Source organism: Bos grunniens, chromosome 24 (assembly GCF_055505025.1).
Source record: "Bos grunniens cultivar Pamir isolate PY7600 chromosome 24, Bosgru_T2T1.0, whole genome shotgun sequence".
In the NCBI taxonomy this organism is placed as follows: domain Eukaryota; kingdom Metazoa; phylum Chordata; class Mammalia; order Artiodactyla; family Bovidae; genus Bos; species Bos grunniens.
Window position 1 is genome coordinate 4,399,000 of NC_141188.1, and position 19,448 is coordinate 4,418,447.

At 42.4% G+C, this 19,448-nt stretch overlaps 1 long non-coding RNA gene across 1 annotated transcript; it reads left to right on the top strand.

Annotated features, from left to right (window-relative positions):
- Window positions 1-16,288: 16,288 nt before the first annotated feature.
- LOC147345848 (uncharacterized) lies at window positions 16,289-19,279 on the top strand. The gene is made up of 2 exons (XR_015153381.1): window positions 16,289-17,854; window positions 18,480-19,279. It is a non-coding gene; the product is annotated as an uncharacterized LOC147345848 (long non-coding RNA).
- Window positions 19,280-19,448: the final 169 nt, after the last annotated feature.

Below are 19,448 nucleotides of genomic sequence, written 5' to 3' on the forward strand. Positions count from 1 at the left end.
AAGCAGAGACATTACTTTGCCAACAAAGGTCTGTCTAGTCAAAGCTATGGTTTTTCCAGTAGTCATTTATGGATGTGAGAGTTGGACTATAAAGAAAGTTGAGTACCAAAAGATTGATCTTTTGAACTGTGGTGTTGGAGAAGACTCAAGAGTCCCGTGGACTACAAGGGGATCCAACCAGTCAATCCTAAAGGAAATCAGTCCTGAATATTCATTGGAAGGACTGATGCTGAAGCTGAAACTCCAATACTTTGGCCACCTGATGTGAAGAACGGACCTTGGAAAAGACCCTGATGCTGGGAAAGATTGAAGGCGGGAGGAAAAGGGGGCAACAGAGGATGAGATGGTTGGATGGCGTCACTGACTTAATGGACATGAGTTTGAGCAAACTCTGGGAGTTGGTGATGGACAGAGAAGCCTGGCGTGCTGCAGTCCGTGGGGCCACAAAGAGCGAGACACGACTGAATGACTGAACTGAAGTGATAAACAAACAAACGTTGGCTGCAATTACCATGCTGAAGGAGGAGAAGCATAATTTCTTTAACAAAGGTCCTAAAGATATTTATTAAAATGTAATAACTTTGCAAATTAAAAAAAATTCTCTATGTAACCTAAGAGTAGGGAGATACTGAGAGAAGGTTATCTATTTCAAACAGCAACAAATATCATTGTATTCTACATGTAATGTACTTGATTAGAAAGCCATGCATTAGGAGAATGTTCAATGAAACTATAAGGGGATTTTTATAATTACTACTAGTTAATATTTTCTTGACACTTCTAAGAAGAAGCAGAGAACCCATTAGGAATGGGAGGGAAAGAGCCCTTATTCTTGGATAGTATGATGTCCATCTAGAATATCCCGGAGAATCAAGTTAATCTCTTGTGATTACACTACCTATTTTTCTAAACCTATGTTTCGTTAAGTGGAAAGTTATGTTTTCAATATATTTCCCTTCAAATAGTATTTCTCTGAAATAATTTACACATAAAATAATTGACTCAATGGTCAAATTTACGTAAGACTCTCTATATTTTATGGATTCTTCTTAGAGTTTCTCAATGCACGCTCTTCTATTGAAGGTTCTTTGAAGTTCTATATATCAGGATAATTAGAAAGCACTCAGAAATGTGTTTCTGATTATTTCCTAGTCCAAAAAATGTTTATTTAGTGTTTACAGTGTGCTATTTTCTCCAGTGACTGCCCTTAAGAAGTTTATGGCGTAGCCAGAGAGACAGAAACGATCCAATGATGACATAAAGAAGGGTTACCTAGCAACTGTGATGAGGTCAGAAAGAAACCGAGTGGAGGGTACGGGGGCTTCTCTAGGGGAGTCTGAGCTGGTGAGGAGAGGGGAGGCAGTGGTCCTCCTGGGAAGGAGAGGGTGTGCAGACTCTGGGAGACAGAGCATGGAGCCCAGGAAGGTGAGAAGAAGGCCACTCAGGGTGACGAGCTGAACACGTGAAAACATAGTCTGAGATGGAGGCGGGGAGGACTTCTAGGCAATTTTAGAGGAGTAGCATCAAATTCTAGGAGCCCTGGGAAACCATGGGAAGAGTTTTAAATCTGAGGCTGGTGGAATAACATCTGAATTTTTACAGGATTACTTTTTTCAATTTTCAATGGAAAATGAATTGATAATGAGAACAAATAGGAGAGACAGAAAAAAGTAAGTTAATGGATAGTTGGACAAAAGAAAATTAGATAAGACTGATATGAAACTGTAAGAATAATGCCAGGAAATATCAAAGGCACTTTTGATATGTTCAGGGAAAAAGAGATTCGGTTACAAATAGGTCTGTAGCTTGAAGCCAGTGACATCCAGAAAGCGGAACGGCTCTGTATCTTTTTTGCCCCTGTCTTCTCTGTCAAGGAGAATAATTCTCAAACTGAAAAGGGTAAAAATAAATGTTGCTCCAAGGCAGCAGGAACCAAGCCCGGTGAAGGGACTGATGCGGAGCACCTGGCAACTCTGAAGAGTTCTGACTTCTGGTTTGTGTGTCGCTCGTCAGGAGGGCTTAGCGGGAAGACATGTGCTGTTCCTGGGCCTGCCCTTGAGGAGGTCTGGGAAGTGAAGGGGATGTATGGGCAGCGTGAGCAAGTAGGCTGCCTTTCAGAGAGACAGAGAGGCCGGCAGAATGTACTTAACAAAGGTGCATGAACTTGATTTCGGTCCTGAGCAAATTCCCTGAATGGTTTTGAAGGGTCTGTAAATACCCAGAAGATTTCATTGCGAGGAGCCACAGGAAGTTCACAAAGAAAAAAAATGATGTCAGTTCAAGTTCAATCCCTTCGTTAAAGGGATTATCAACGTGAAAGACCAAGGGGATTCAGGAACTCATACAGAGTCTAGGTCAGGAAACCAATTACGGAGACTTTGTGACGTCTGGAGTCAACGTGGAAAGAGCGATCTGGGCATCTCTGGGGAAGCAGCTACGTCAGGTGCTTGTTGAACGACAGAGTCTGTGGCACTGACAGACTCATGTGGTACATGAGCGTCCGTACCTCCTGGTTTCCTCTGCTGTGTCGCCCACCTGGAGAAGGGATGGTGCAGCCTGCCTCCAGTGGCGAGGCCGTGTGGCAACGTTATGGTCAGCAGATGTGAATGGCATGATGTGAGCACTGCTCCTGCTCAGTTGCCCAGTCGGGTCTGACTCTGTGTGCCCCATGGACTGCAGCCCACCAGCCTCCTCTGTCCATGGGATTCTCCAGGCAAGAATCCTGGAGTGGGTTGCTATGCCCTTCTCCAGGGGACCTTCCCGACCCAGGGATCGAACCTGGGTTTCCTGCATTGCAAGCAGATTCTTTACCACTGAGCCACAAGGAAAGCCCAAATGTGAGCACGCTTAGTATGAATTGAAAGATTTCAAGGTATTCTTACAGAAACAGAGCAAGTGAAAACAGACTTCTCTTTTGGGGAGCCAAATGATGCCAAATTTTGTGTTCTCCAGGAATTGTAAGAAATTGCTGAGGTGAACATTTGTTCACCTAGAAGGGGACTTTTGGATGAATACCGTCCTATATTGGAGTCCAGTTAAATGCTTGTTTGTACCATTTTAAGAGTAAAAGATACACAGGCTTACTTTAGAGATACATCAGGTTCAGTTCCAGTGAAACGTTCAGTCGTGTCCTACTCTTTGCAACCCCATGAACTGTAGCCTACTAGTCTTCTCCATCCATGAAATTTTCCAGGCAAGAGTACTGGAGTGGGTTACCATTTTCTTCTCCAGGGAATCTTTACGATCCAGGGATCAAACCTGGGTCTCCCACATTGCAAGCAGACGCTTTCACTGTCCGAGCCTCCAGGGAAGCTCCAGACCCCATAGTAAAGCCAACATTGCAATAAGGCGAGTTGCACAAAGCTTTGGTTTTTCAGTCCATATCAAAGTGATGTTTACACTGTACCGCAGGGCAATTACAAGTGTGCAATAGCATTATGTCTCAAAATGTATACACCTTAATTAAAAATACTTTGTTAAGATGCGCTAACCATCTCCTGAACCTTCAGTAAATTGTAACCTTTTTCAATAGTGACATCAAAGGTCACTATTTATAGATCACTGTAACAAATAATAATAATGAAAAAGTTTGAATTATTGTGAGAATTACCAAAATGGGACACAGAGACAGGAAGTGAGCAAATGCAGGGTTGATAGACTGACTTGATGCAGGGTCACCATAAAACTTCAACTCGTGAAAAATGCCATCTCTTTGGAGTGTGATAAGGCAGAGCATGCGAAACAAGGCCTGCCTGCATTATCCTAGGCCCAAGTTTAACACAGGGCTAGTGGCAGGGCGATTACTGTGCAACCCTTACTTTGATTTAGAAAATAAGTGATTAAATTATGTTTTAAATTTTTATATAAATTTGAAACACATGTATCCAAACTTAATAACATTATACAGAAAGCAGTTATTTTGGTCCTCTATATTTTAGTAAAACACAATAACTTATCCACAAATTATAGACAGAACTGTTCAGATTACAGATGGGAAAAAAAATGTTGCTTATCTATGTTTTCAGGTGGAAATCTGTTATTTAACTATTGGGCTTTTGAGGTATAATAATCTTATCTGTTTAACCACAAGCTTGAAGAATGCTTTTTCTCTGCAGAAGCCTGTTTAGAGAAATTCTCTGTCTCTAGTATTGATTATTTCTATACATACACTGTATTCAATAAAAGAGACCATTTTAAAGGCAAAAATATATTCAGTTACTCAGCCTGTCTTGAATTCAGCATTTAGAAGAAGGAAACCTCAGAATGTAGTCAGGGAGATTGTGATGGTTGACCAAGGAGTAGACTTAGTCTTTCCCTTAAAGAAATTTGACCTGCAGCAGAGAACTTTCTTGAAGCTGGGCAAAAGGCGATTTGCACCAAGATTTGTGTGGCATTTCTTCTTTTAGTAATCATTAATAAATCTGGCAGCTCTCCAAAGCAGTTGAAAGTAAGTCAAAGAGAACGTTGAGCTTTTCCATTATTTTGAAAATTTAGCCAAGGTTGATCTTGGCGATTACTGGTGGTGATGAAGAAGCTATACTAAGGTTGCTGTGATGTAACTGTTGCTGTTTCCATTGTACAGATGGGCAAAGACTCAGCTTAAGATACATTTGCCCAAATTCCTTTATTTCAGAAATATGAGAGCTGGCATTTGAATCTGGTGTGCTTGACTTGTTAATCCGAACTCTTCTCTTTAGAGAAGGGGTCTCTTTTGGGGAGGAGGACTTGCGTTTCACTGCTGTGGATTTTTTCCATGCTGTGTAATAATTTCTCCTTGGCCTTTGCTTCTTCTCAGATATTCAGGCCCAAAAGGTCTGAAGAAAAAGTACCACATTGGTTACTTACATGTTGTTCAGCCTTGAGAATCCCAAACAAATGAGAATTAGTGATACAAAGAGAAATTGAATCTTTGTTGCTTTCTATTTTCTTAATCCTGAAAATGAGAACTCAGTAATATAAAAGCTGAAAAGTCCTTTTCTGTCTATTTTAAAGCTGCTTTCTGTTTATGTGAGTTGTCTTATTTCACATGCTTCCTTGGTTGCAGAATCAGTAATACTGTAGACATATGGTCTCTACATCTCATTTGAGATGGTCAAAGGTAGATGTCCAGGGCAAGACAAGGAGCCAGGACTCACAGAGCAGAAAGCAATCTGCTCATGGCATTCCTGTGTTGTAAGATGAACTAAATGGATGATTCTGATTTCATGGTTGGGTTATAAGTAGTCCTGGAAATAAGTCATACACTAAATAGTCAATAAACATTTGTTGAATTGACCTGCATGGAAAATATTACTAATCAACATAACTTGGGTGGTCTCAGTGGATACTGCTCAATTCATTCTATTAATATATCATAGAAAGTCACCACCAAATATCCTTGCCTGGTTACTAATTACTTACAAAAGCTACACCATTTAATTTTGAAATAATAGCTACTAAAACCTGTAAAATATTTTTATCATAAGTGCTTGTATGTATATCATTTAAAATAAATGGACTCCATCAAAGAGCTTCCCAGGTGGCTCTAGTGGTAAAGAGCCTGCCTGCCAGTGCAGGAGACAAAGAGACTGGGGTTTGATCCCTGGGTTGGGAAGATCCCCTGGAGGAAGAAATAGCAACCAACTCCGGTATTCTTGCCTGGATAATCCCCTGGACAGAGGAGCCTGGCAAGCTATATAGTTCATAGAGTTGCAAAGAGTCGGACATGACTGAAACAACTTAACGTAGCTTCAAAGAATATATTATTTAATAAGGTAAAACCTGAAGTAGCACTTTTGAGCCAACACACACACATTTGTGCCTTTCCTTTGAACTCTGTATCTCAGAGTAAATTGTGGCAGACTGTCTATCCCGCTGAAAACAATTGTTCAGTCACTAAGTTGTGTCTGACTCTTTGAGATTCCATGGGCTGCAGCATGCCAGGCTTCCTTGTCCTTCACTATCTCCCAGAGTTTGCTCAGACTCATATCCATTGAGTTGGTAATGCCATCCAACTATCTCATCCTCTGTTACCCTCTGCTCCTGCCCTCTGTCTTTCCCAGCATCAGGGTCTTATCCAATAAGTCGGCTCTTCGTATCAGATGGCCAAAGTATTGGAACTATAGCTTTAGCAGCAGTCCTTCCAATGAATGTTCAAGATTGATTTCTTTTAGGATTGACTGGTTCGGTCTTGCTGTCCAAGAGACTCTCAAGAGTCTTCTCCAGTACACAGTTCAAAAGCGTCAATTCTTCAGTGCTCAGCCTTCTTTATGGTCCAATTTGCACTTCCACACACGACTGCTGGAAAAACCAGAGCTTTGACTATATGGGCCTTTTGTCAGCACAGTGATGTCTCTGCTTTTTAATATGCTGTCTAGGTTGGTCATAGCTTTTCTTCCAAGAAGCAAGCATCTTAATTTTATGGCTGCAGTCAATTAGAAACTCAAGAAAAAATATGAATAAAACATGAAACGCATCTGTCTGAAATCACTGGAGGTCGCCAGGGCTGTTGGAAATGACGGGTGATGACCCTGAAGAGAAGGTAATGGCACTGCATGAACTTTACTTTCTGCAGCCACCTGATCCCTGGATCTGCCCAGCTCTGGTGCTGAGGAAGATTCTGGGATGCCAAAGCAAGACTAACAGGCAGAGAAGCCAATGGAGTTATAAGAAAATTGAAGGATATCAGCCTATCCGTTCTTGAAAGCTAAAATCCCAGTGAGAAGAATGAAGTGATTGTGTTTGTAGAAATCCCTAGGAATCTACCAAAACATAATAAGAGTAATACATCATTTTAGCAGGTTGTGAAATAAAAAGGCCAGTATACAGTAATCAGTTGTATTTCTGTAAATCATCAAAGAACCCTGGATATGAAACAAAACTAGATCCTTTGGATATAAGCAAAAGACATGAAGAGAGTTTTCAAGGAATAAGAAATATAGATGCAAATAAGCACACTCAAAGATGTTCATCATTCACCAGAAGGGAGACACGAGTTAAAACCACAATTTATACAGACATCAAAATATAGCTATCAAAATGGCTAATATAAAAAAATAATGATCACATCAAGGGGTGCTGGAAGATGCAGCGAAATAGAATCAGATATAAATTGCCAGTGGAAACGTTAAATGGTGCAGCCATTCTCCACCATGGCTTGGCAGTTTCTTACTGACCATGCAACCACTGTATGATCCAGCTGTTGTACTCTTCAGCGTTTATCCCACAAAAGTGAAAACTTTTGTTCCATGAAGACTGTTCATAGTAGCTTTATTTGTACTAGCTAAAAACTGGAAGCAGCCCTGGCATTCTTCAACAGGTGATGGTTAAACAAACCATTTATATGAATACCATGGATTCTGTTCCCAATGAAAGGAATCAACTGTTAATGCAGGAAGAGACTTGAATGAATCTCCAGAGTGAAAAAGTGAACCTTTCAGGTTGGATACCAGATAATTATATTAATAAAACATGTTTGTTATTCCATCACTTCATGGCAAATAGATGGGGAAACAGTGGACACAGTGGCTGGCTTTATTTTTCTGGCCTCCAAAATCACTGTAGATGGTGATTGCAGCCATGAAATTAAAAGATGCTTGCTCCTTGGAAGGAAAGTTATGACCAACATAGACAGTGTATTAAAAAGCAGAGACATTACTTTGCCAACAAAGGTCCGTCTGGTCAAGGCTATGGTTTTTCCAGTGGTTATGTATGGATGTGAGAGTTGGAGTAGAAAGAAGGCTACGTGCTGAAGAATTGATGCTTTTGAACTGTGGTGTTGGAGAAGACTCTTGAGAGTCCCTTGGACTGCAAGGACATAAAACCAATCCATCCTAAAGGAGATCAGTCCTGGGTGTTTACTGGAAGGACTGATGTTGAAGCTGAAACTCCAATCCTTTGGCCACCTGATGCAAAGAACTGACTCATTTGAAAAGACCCTGATGCTGGAAAAGACTGAAGGTGGGAGGAGAAGGGGACGACAGAGGATGAGATGGTTGGATGGCATCACCGACTCGATGGACATGGGTTTGGGTGGACCCCAGGAGTTGGGGATGGACAGGGAGGCCTGGTGTGCTGTGGTTCATGGGATCACAGAGTCGGACATGACTGAGTGACTGAACTGAACTGAAATGAACATGTTTATTACACAAAATTTTAGAAATGGAGGACAAGTTGCCAAAGTTTAGGGGCAGGAAGGTGAGGGATGGAATAAGTTAGCTGGATGTGGTTACGATGAGCGAGAAAAGAGGGGTTTTTGTGATGAGGGAACCATTTGGTATGTTGTCTGGGATGGCAGTAGATGAAATACACAACTGCACTCACGGGCACAAGGAAAACTTGGAAGTTAGAAACAGGTCAGTGGACTTTCAGGGCCAACATCCTGGTGATGATCTTGTGCTGTAGTTTTGCCAAATGTTGTCATTGGGGAAAGTGGCCAAAGCATAAAAGGAATACCTGTATTATTTCAGAAAACTGCAAGTGACTCTACAATTATCTTTTAAAAAGTCAGTAAAGAAAGGATTAACCAAGATAAACAAAAGTACAGTAGAGATGAAAAAGATATTTGCCATACAGAAATCACAATGGATATCTCAAAAAAAAAATTAGCAGTACTATAGCATCAAAACAGTGAAATCATAAAAGCATAAAAATTCTATGAAAACACTGAAAACTGGGATGAAAAGATGAGAATAATAGATATGTCTTATGATACACATGTATGAATGTGACATAATATAAAACAACAGAAGCAATAATCAGAACCGTAAAAGAAAAAAAAAAAACTTCCTATTAAGAAATGTAGAGCTCAAATAAAACTTGAGAGAACTTACTGTTTTCAGTGGGAAGCTGATAAGATGATAGCCACACATAGATATAACCTTTCTAGGATTTTTAATCTTCATGGTAAAACTGCATGTAAGGGTCTAGAGAGGAAAAGCCAATTTTTAACCAATAATAAACTTCAATCTTCTGTTTTGCAAGAAAAATATCAACTACCGAAGTACAAGAAAACAGTAGAGCATCTTCTACAAAGGTATGGAAAAAAGTGGAGAAAATCCTATAATTTTATATTTAGCCAAGTAGTGTTATTATATAAAATATTTAATGAAACACTTCAGAAAATTGCAATAAATAAAAATACAAAAATTATGGAGAGGGCTTATGAGCACAAGTGTAAATTAAAATTTTTTAAATGTCAAAATATGGTTCAATTGATATTTCCCACTTTTTTATTGGAAGTTATTACCTGTAACAAAGGAAAGAGAAAGAAGATTTAGAAACCAGCAAAAATTAATGAAGGAGGAGGGGAAAAAGTAGAAGTACTAAACTCATTTTACTAAAATGAATACAAGTATTATTTTATGATGGCATAATTGTGTTTTATTGACTCCTATAGTTATCAATATATTGGCTTATTATATGAGATTATTCAGTGTTTGTCTTTGTTTGACTTATTTTCCTTAGCATAATTCCCTCAAGTTACCTCCATTTGTTGCAATTGGCACGATTTCCTTCTTTCTCAGTGCTGAATAATATTCCATTACACATATAACATATGTGTATCCATTCAACCCTTGATGGGCATTTAAATTGTCTCCATGTCTTGGCCACCATGAGTAATACTGCAATAAACACAGGGATGAACACAGGTCTTTGAGATAGTGATTTGATTTTCTTAGGATATATATCCCTAAGTGAAATTGTTGGATCACATGGTATAGCTTAATTTTAATTTTCTGAGGAACTCCATATTTCCATAAAAACTGTAGCAATTTACATTCCCATCAACAGAGAACAAGTGTTCCCTTTTCCCCACATCCTCTCCAACACTTGATATGGCTTATCTTTTTGGTAATTGCTACTCTAAGTGGTGTAAGATGATCTCTGACTGTGATGTAGATTTGCTTTCCCCTGATAATTAGTGATGTTGAACATCTTTTCATGTATCTGTTTACCATTTGTGTATCTTTGAAAAGATATGTCTATTCAGTTCTGCCTATCTTTTTAATCAGGTAGCTTGTTTTATTGAGTTTATTTAATAACAGTGGGGGAGAAATGTTTATACTATGTAAAGAAATCATGTTGATGGGTGGAGCTGTGTTCTTCCTGCAAGAAGAGAAGCAAAAAGCAAAGGAGAAAAGGAAAGATATAAGCACCTGAATGCAGAGTTCCAAAGAATAGCAAGGAGAGAACTGTACAAAAAAGATCTTCATGACCCGGATAATCACAATGGTGTGATCACTCACCTAGAGCCAGACATCCTGGAATGTGAAGTCAAGTGGGCCTTAGGAAGCATCACTAGAAACAAAGCTAGTGGAGGTGTCGGAATTCCCGTTGAGCTATTTCAAATCCTAAAAGATGATGCTGTGAAAGTGCTGCACTCAATATGACAGCAAATTTGGAAAACTCAGCAGTGGCCACAGGACTGGAAAAGGGCAGTTTTCATTCCAATCCCAAAGAAAGGCAATGCTAAAGAATGCTCAAACTACCACACAATTGCACTCATCTTACATGCTAGCAAAGTGATATATGAACCGTGAACTTCCAGATGTTCAAGCTGGTTGTAGAAAAGGCAGAGGAACCAGAAATCAAATTGCAAACATCCGCTGGATCATTGAAAAAGCAAGAGAGTTCCAGAAAAACATCTCTTTCTGCTTTATCGATTATGCCAAAGCCTTTGACTGTGTGGACCACAATAAACTGTGGAAAATTCTGAAAGAGATGGGAATACCAGACCACCTGACCTGCCTCTTGAGAAATCTATATGCAGGTCAGGACGCAACAGTTAGAACTGGACATGCAACAACAGACTGGTTCCAAATAGGAAAAGGAGTATGTCAAGGCTGTATATTGTCACCCTGCTTATTCAGCTTCTATGCAGAGTACATCATGAGAAATGCTGGGCTGGAAGAAGCACAAGCTGGAATCAAGATTGCCGGGAGAAATATCAGTCACCTCAGATGTGCAGATGACACCACCCTTATGGCAGAAAGTGAAGAGGAACTAAAAAGCCTCTTGATGAAAGTGAAAGAGGAGAGGGAAAAAGTTGGCTTAATGCTCAACATTCAGAAAACAAAGATCATGGTATCTGGTTCCATCACTTCATGGCAAACAGATGGGGAAACAGTGTCAGACTTTATTTTTCTGGGCTCCAAAATCACTGCAGATGGTGACTGCAGCCATGAAATTAAAAGACGCTTACTCCTTGGAAGGAAAGTTATGACCAACCTAGATAGCATATTCAAAAGCAGAGACATTACTTTGCCAACAAAGGTCCATCTCGTCAAGGCTGTGGTTTTTCCAGTGGTCATGTATGGATGTGAGAGTTGGACTGTGAAGAAAGCTGAGCACTGAAGAATTGATGCTTTTGAACTGTGGTGTTGGAGAAGACTCTTGCGAGTCCCTTTGACTGCAAGGAGATCCAACCAGTTCATTCTAAAGGAGATTAGTCCTGGGTGTTCATTGAAAGGACTGATGCTAAAGCTCAAACTCCAATACTTTGGCCACCTCATGCGAAGAGTTGACTCATTGGAAAAGACCCTGTTGCTGGGAGGGATTGGGGGCAGGAGAAGAAGGGGACGACAGAGGATGAGATGGCTGGATGGCATCATTGACTCGATAGACATGAGTTTGAGTGAACTCTGGGAGTTGGTGATGGACAGGGAGGCCTGGCGTGCTGTGATTCATGGTGTCTCAAAGAGTCAGACATGACTGAGCGACTGAACTGAACTGAAACTATGGTGGAGGTAATGAAGATAGTGGTGACCTCCCTCAAAAGATCCCAGGCATGTACTTCTGCAGCCTGTGCCTGCAACCCTGCAGCAGGCCACCACTGACCCTCACCTTCACGGGAAATCCTGGACACCCCCAGGCAAGTCTTCTGTGGGGTCACTGCTCCTTTCTCTTGGTTCCTGGTACACAAGGTTCTGTTGTGCCCTCCAAGAGTCTATTTCCCAGTCCTATGTAAGTTCTGGCAGGTCTATAGTGGGTTAATGGTGACCTCCTCCAAGAGGACTTAGGCCATACCCACACCCAGAGCCTCTGTCCCTGTGGCAGGCCACTGCCAACTCGTACTACCAAGTGTCCACAGGAGACACTCAAACATAGTTCTGTCTCAGTCTCTGTGGGGTCCCTGGGTCCTGGTGCACACAAGGTTGGTTTGAGCCCTCTGAGCATCTCTGGCAAGAACAGGATTTCATTCTAAATGTGAATTCACCCCTCTTATTGTCTTGCTGGGGCTTCTCCTTTGCCCTTGGATGTGGGGTATCTCCTTACAGCCACTCCAGTGCCTACCATCTTACTGGGGTTTTTCTGACCTTGGACATGGGGTATCTTATTCACGGCTGCTCCAGAAAAGTGCAGGCGTCGCTCCTTACCTTGAACGTGGGGTACCTCCTCTCAGCCACAACCCCTGACCTTGGAGGTGGGGTATCTCCTCCCCACCACTCACTGCTCCAGCCCTGTGCAGCTGCTGCAGTAAATAGAAGGGAGGGAACACAGCTCCATCCATCAATAGAAAATTGGATTAAACATTTACTGAGCATGGCCTCACCCATCAGAACAAGACCCAGTATCCCCCTCAGTCAGTCTATCCCATCAGGAAGCTTCCATAAGCCTTTTATCCTTCTCCCTCAGTGGGAAGACAGACTTAAAACCACAATCACAGAAAACTAACCAATCTAATCACAGGGACCACAGCCTTGTCTAACTCAATGAAACTATGAGCCATGCCACGTAGGGCAACCCAAGACGGACAGGTCATGGTGGCGAGTCCTGACAAAATGTGGTCCACTAGAGAAGGGAATGGCAAACCACTTCAGGATTCCTGTCTTGAGAACCCCATGAATGGTATGAAAAGGCAAAAAGATAGGACACTGAAAGATGACCTCCCGGGGTCAGTAGGTGCCCAATATGCTACTGTAGATCAGTGGGAAAATAACTCCAGAAAGAATGAAGAGATGGAGCCAGAGCAAAAACAACACCCAACTGTGGATGTGACTGGTGATGGAAGCAAGGTCCAATGTTGTAAAGAGCAATATTGCATAGGAACTTGGAATGTTAGGTTCATGAATCAAGGCAAATTGGAAGTGATCAAACAGGAGATGGTAAGAGTGAATGTTGACATTTTAGGAATCAGCGAACTAAAATGGACTGGAATGGGTGAATTTAGCTCACATGACCATTATATCTACTACTGTGGGCAAGAATCAGAAGAAATGGAGCAGCCATCAAGTCAACAAGAGTCCAAAATACAGTACTTGGATGCAGTTTCAAAAATGACAGAATGATCTCTGTTCGTTTCCAAGGCAAACCATTCAATATCACGGTAATCCAAGTCCATGCCCTGACCAGTAATGCTGAAGAAGCTGAAGTTGAATGGTGCTATGAAGACCTACAAGACCTTTTACTACTAACACCCCCATAGGATGTCCTTTTCATTATAGGGGACTGGAATGCAAAAGTAGGAAGTCAAGAAACACCTGGAGTAACAGGAAAAATTGTCATTAGAGTACAGAATGAAGCAGGGCAAAGGCTAATAGAGTTCTGCCAAGAGAACACACTGGTCATAGCAAACACCCTCTTCCAACAACACAAGAGAAGACTCTACACATGGACATCACCAGAAGGTCAACACCAAAATCAGATTGATTATATTCTTTGCAGCCAAAGATGGAGAAGCTCTATACAGTCAGCAAAAACAAGACCTGGAGCTGACTGTGGCTCAGATCATGAACTCCTTATTGCCAAATTCAGACTTGACTTGAAGAAAGTAGGCAAAACCATTAGACCATTCAGGTATGACCTAAATCAAATCCATAATAATTATACAGTGGAAGTGAGAAATAGATTTAAGGGACTAGACCTGATAGAGTACCTGAAGAACTATGGACAGAGGTTCCTGACATTGTACAGGAGACAGGGATCAAGACCATCCCCGTGGAAAAGAAATGCAAAAAGCCAAAATGGCTGTCTGAGGAGGCCTTACAAATAACTGTGAAAAGAAGAGAAGCCAAAAGCAAAGGAGAAAAGAAAAGATAAACCCATTTGAATGCAGAGTTCCAAAGAATAGCAAGGAGAGATAAGAAAGCCTTCCTCAGTGATCAGTGCAAAGAAATAGAGGAATACAATAGAATGGAAAGACTAGAGATCTCTTCAAGAAAATTAGAGATACCAAGGGAACATTTCATGCAAAGATGGGCTCGATAAGGGACAGAAATGGTATGGACCTCACAGAAGCAGAAGATATTAAGAAGAGGTGGCAAGAATACACAGAAGAACTGTACAGAAAAGATCACAACCCAGATAATCACAATGGTGTTATCATGCACCTAGAACCAGACATCCTGGAATGTGAAGTCAAGTGGGCCTTAGAAAGCATCACTATGAACAAAGCTAGTGGAGGTGATGGAATTCCAGTTGAGCTATTTCAAATCCTGAAAGATGATGCTGTGAAAGTGCTGCACTCAATATGCCAGCAAATTTGGAAAACTCAGTAGTGGCCATAGGACTGGAAAAGGTCAATTTTCCTTCCAATCCCAAAGAAAGGCAATGCCAAAGAATGCTCAAGCTACCTCATAATTGCACTCATCTCACACGCTAGCAAAGTAATGCTCAGAATTCTCCAAGCCAGGCTTCAACAGTATGTGAACCGTGAACTTCCAGATGTTCAAGCTGGATTGGAAAAGACAGAGGAACCAGAGATCAAATTGCCAACATCCACTGGATCATCGAAAAAGCAAAAAGTTTCAGAAAAACATCTATTTCTACTTTACTGACTATGCCAAAGCCTTTGACTGTGTGGATCACAATAAACTGTGGGAAATTCTTAAAAAGATGGGAATATCACTCCACCTGACCTGCCTCTTGAGAAATCTGTATGCAAGTTGGGAAGCAACAGTTAGAACTGGATATGGAGCTGGTTCCAAACTGGGAAAGGAGTACATCAAGGCTGTATATTGTCACCCTGCTTATTTAACTTATATGCAGAGTACATCATGAAAAACGCTGGGCTGGAAGAAGCACAAGCTGGAATCATGATTGCCGGGAGAAGTATCAATAACCTCAGATATGCAGATGACACCACTATTATGGCAGAAAGTGAAGAACTAAAGAGTCTCTTGATAAAAGTGAAAGTCAAGAGTGAAAATGTTGGCTTAAAACTCAACATTCAGAAAACAAAGATCATGGCATCTGGTCCCATCACTTCATGGCAAATAGATGGAGAAACAGTGGAAATGATGACAGACTTTATTTTTTTGGGCTCCAAAATCACTGCAGATGGTGACTGCAGCCATGAAATAAAAAGACGCTTACTCCTTGGAAGAAACGTTATGACCAAACTAGACAGCATATTAAAAAGCAGAGACATTACTTTGCCAACAAAGGTCCATCTAGTCAAAACTATGGGTTTTCCAGTAGTCATGTATGGATGTGAAATTTGGAATATAAAGAAAGCTGAGCACCGAAGAATTGATGCTTTTGAACTGTGGTGTTGGAGAAGACTCTTGAGAGTCCCTTGGACTGCAAGGACATCAAACCAGTCCATCCTAAAGGAAATCAGTCCTGAATATTCATTGGAAGGACTGATGTTGAAGCTGAAACTCCAATCCTTTGGCCACCTGATGCAAAGAACTGACTCATTTGAAAAGACCCTGATGCTGGGAAAGATTGAAGGTGGGAGGAGAGGATGAGATGGTTAGATAGGATCACCGACTCAATGGACATTAGTTTGAGTAAACTCCAGGAGTTGGTGATGGACAGGGAGGCCTGGCATGCTGCAGTCTATGGAGTTGCAAAGAGTTGGACATGCCTGAGCAACTGAACTGAACTGAACTGAAAGAAATCATATAATCAATTAGAAAAAACATTAAAAAGTTAATAGATAAGTGGATAAAATGTAAAAACTTTCCACTAACAAACCAATGGAAAAAGTTAATTGAAACAATTACCTAACAAAATTTGATAAATATTCCAAATATAAGATAATTCTGGTGAATATCTCATAAACCATTGTCAAAAAATTCTTCACAGAGAAAAAAGATGTTTCAGTTCTGTTTTATGACAAGGTATGGATCACTATCCTTTGAATAATATAAAATAAATATAAATAAATAAGAAATCCTAAGACAGTCACCCAAAATTGTAGAAAAAGTTTTATGTAGAGTGCACATAATAACAAAAACATTGAAAAGAGTATAAAATGGCTAAAAGCATTGGAGAATGGGAAATGAAGGGAAACACAAGATGGAATATTATGCTGTCAATACTCATGATGTGTTTGAGGCATCTTAAATAATAGAACGTTCCAGTAACCTAAAGTCCAAATGTTGTATAGGGGGATGAGCCTCTCCCTTTTTTTTTTCTCCTCCTCTGTTTTCTGTAGTTTCTACCGTGATCACGTATGAATTCTAGAGCAAGAAGAACATGGTTAAATTTTGGGTAAAAGCAAGAGAAAGCCCTGTGTGTGTGTTCTGGGGTGGGAGGGCTGTTCTTGAGGGGCCAGGCAGGTCTGGAGGTGGGAGGCCCATGCTGGCTGTGTATCCATTCTTTCCAGTGGGTGGACGATAAACCAGTGTGGATGATTGATGAGTTTATTGGAGCTAAAGGCTTGGGATTATTTCTGCAAATTACAGCCATCAAGGGGTCCTCTGAGACCTGCCCTAAAAACAGCACTCTGGGTTCACGCTCTTCCCTACGGGCGCGTTGGGCTTTTCTCTTGTGCCTGTGGCTGTCCTGGACGCCGGTGTCTGCGCCGACAGAGACCGACACGGCAGCCATTCTCTCTAATAAACCTTTGATCTGCTGAATGGGGACTACAAAGCCCCCGAGCCAAGGTGCCGCGCAGGGAGAGTTTCACAAAATGTGAGCCAGAAAGGCTGGGTCCCAGGGGCTAGCCTGGCTGAGCCTGCGACAGCTAATTGGGCCTGTTAGGGTCAGCAATTAGCTTCCAGCTATTCAGAACTTCTGACAGGGCCACCTTTATCTGCAAGCCAGCTCTCAGTGGAACAATGGCATCGCAGCCTGTCAGAAGACACTGGGAGCCGCACACAAAGCCAGATGGCACCTCCGGGCGCACAGAGCTCTCCTCCGCGGTGGAGTTATTGTATCTTTCCCGCAGTCCCACCCAGGGATTGCCCGGCCCTCCTGAGCATAACATCAGGCAATTCCTTCATGGCAGAAAGCATTGTTTTCTTTAGTCGCAGGAGTTTTCGTTTTTAAACTAAATAGTGTATGCTGCAAGAACCCAAGGGTTCTGTTTTCTTTGTCAGAGGTGAAAACATATGCAAAGTATTTGGCTTAAAAAATGACCTACCAGTGTCGTTTCAAAGGTTAAGAGGAGCGAAATTTGGAAAATGGTGCTGTAGAAAAGTTGTCTCTGAATCGTCCGTCTAAAACGTTCACTCCTGCCTTGGCTGGTGGAGATGGGAGTTTAGGCATCTTTGCTTTATCCCCGGGGAAGCCCTTTTAGTTCCCACTGCTGGCACTTGAGAAAGAAAGCTCTTGTTGTCCTTTTCAGAGTAATCCTTTTACTCCCATAAGGAAACAGACTGTCTACAATGTTACCTTCTCACTAGCCAGATCAGTGATGGGTTTATCATATACATTTTGGTGGGGGTGGGAGGAGGCTGGTTTGCTAGAGCAGAGGGTGTCTGTGGCTGAATGCACAGCTGCTATTTGGGAGCTCACAGCCCCTGAAGCCACAGACGGTGGGAGAAGGTGGCCTGCACGGTTTCCTGGCGGCCTCTGCCTGGCCTCTCGGGTCAGTCTCCCTCCATCCTCCTGAGAAGGCGCTAAACCACAGGGTGCAGGGAGTGGCCCCTGCGGTGTGTCTGCGGGTGACAGCTCTGTGATTTCAGCATTATTTTAATACAACGTAAGTGCCTGGGATATTTATGTGGCTTCATTTTACATCTGCTTTTTGGGATAATTGATTTGTACTTGTCTCTGCTAGATCTCAGTAATTTGCCTCCTTTTCTTCTTTTCCATTTTCTCCCCCTGTTGCTCCCTCCCCATTCCGCATCCTCACTGGAAAACCTAAAAGCATTCCCATAATGCTACCTGGTTTCTGCAGCCTGTTTTCTTCCCAGGAAGCCCTGTCGTGCAGCAGAGTGTCAGACTGACGGGGCCTGCCTGGCTCTACCAGTTAAGTTGTTCAACGCGGTGACTATTACAGGAACCAGGGCGGCCTTGGTTACCTTTGTTAGGGCTCCTCTAGAGGGATAAGCAGGGCTGAGGCCCTGATGGAGGTTGGTACTCAGACCTGATGGATCAGGTATCTGTGGATGCTCCTTATCTCCCTTGATGGCTCAGAGCTGTGTCCGCAGGTGAAAGCCTTATGCCGGTGGGGAAGGAGGGGGTGATCAGATTTCATGGGGGAATTTACTTGCAAAAATTAAATCTTTCTGCGGTGTCTGGGCCGCCAGTTTTTCACCAAGAAACTACCATTTCACATCTTGCTAAAAGTTTATGGTCCTTTTTTGTTTTTCTTTTTTGGCCAGCACATTTCTGCATCACTGAGCTGACAGCTGAGTTCTGTCCCGCACACACGGGGTATCAGCTGTGGGCCAGGCTGGCAGGCAGCGAAAGGGGAGACTGAAGAGCCGGGGGAAAGTGAAGCGTTTCATGACTTGCGACCACCCCGCTGGCAACTGTGCGTCAGGCGGCAGGAACCCCTGGCCTGCAGGTCTCGACAGAGGCAGCTTTGCCCTCGTGACGCGTCCGGAGGCCTCGTGCCTGGCTTGGGGGTGCCAGTGCCTGGCGCACCTGGAGCACTCATGGCTGACAGGTCATCAGGGAGCCTCTCTAGAGCAGGTCTTTCCTGAGAGCCGAGCCTCCAGGAGCAACAGGAATGGGGGCAGCTGAGCAGACCAGGCCCACCAAGAGTAACCTCTCCACTCCGGATTAGAGCGTGATGTGAAGCCAGGGACAAGCTGACGAGGACTGCCATCACCTGAGCCCCCTTGTTTACCTTACCTGCAGACGCCACGGAGGTTCTCCGCAGACACCTGTATCAGAAGATACAGCGTGGCCAGATGTCACCCGTGTCACGTCTAAAGGGCGCGCAGGGTGAGAGAACGGAACGGGAGGAAACGAGAGCACACAGAAGGGACCCCAGGAAGCGAAGACCTGGTGCTCAGCAGCGTTAGTCTGAGAAGACACAGTTATGGGACCAGCAAACTCTGTTTTGTTCTCACAGTTTCAGTCTCTACAGGAGAATTAATTACTGTTCCTCTATTTCCCTTTATTTCCTGTTTTTAATAAAACCTTGCAATAAATATGGGATGCTTAGAGGAAGGAAGATATTGTCTGGCCTGTATTTATGGAATGAAAATGTGTGAAGACACAGCATTTTTATTAATAAAATCGATCAAAACACTAGAGGAGGAAGTCTCCTTCTCACTTGATGGAGACGATGTATAAATGTCCACAGAGGGAGGCTGGAGAGTCTGGTGGCACGGAGCAGCAGG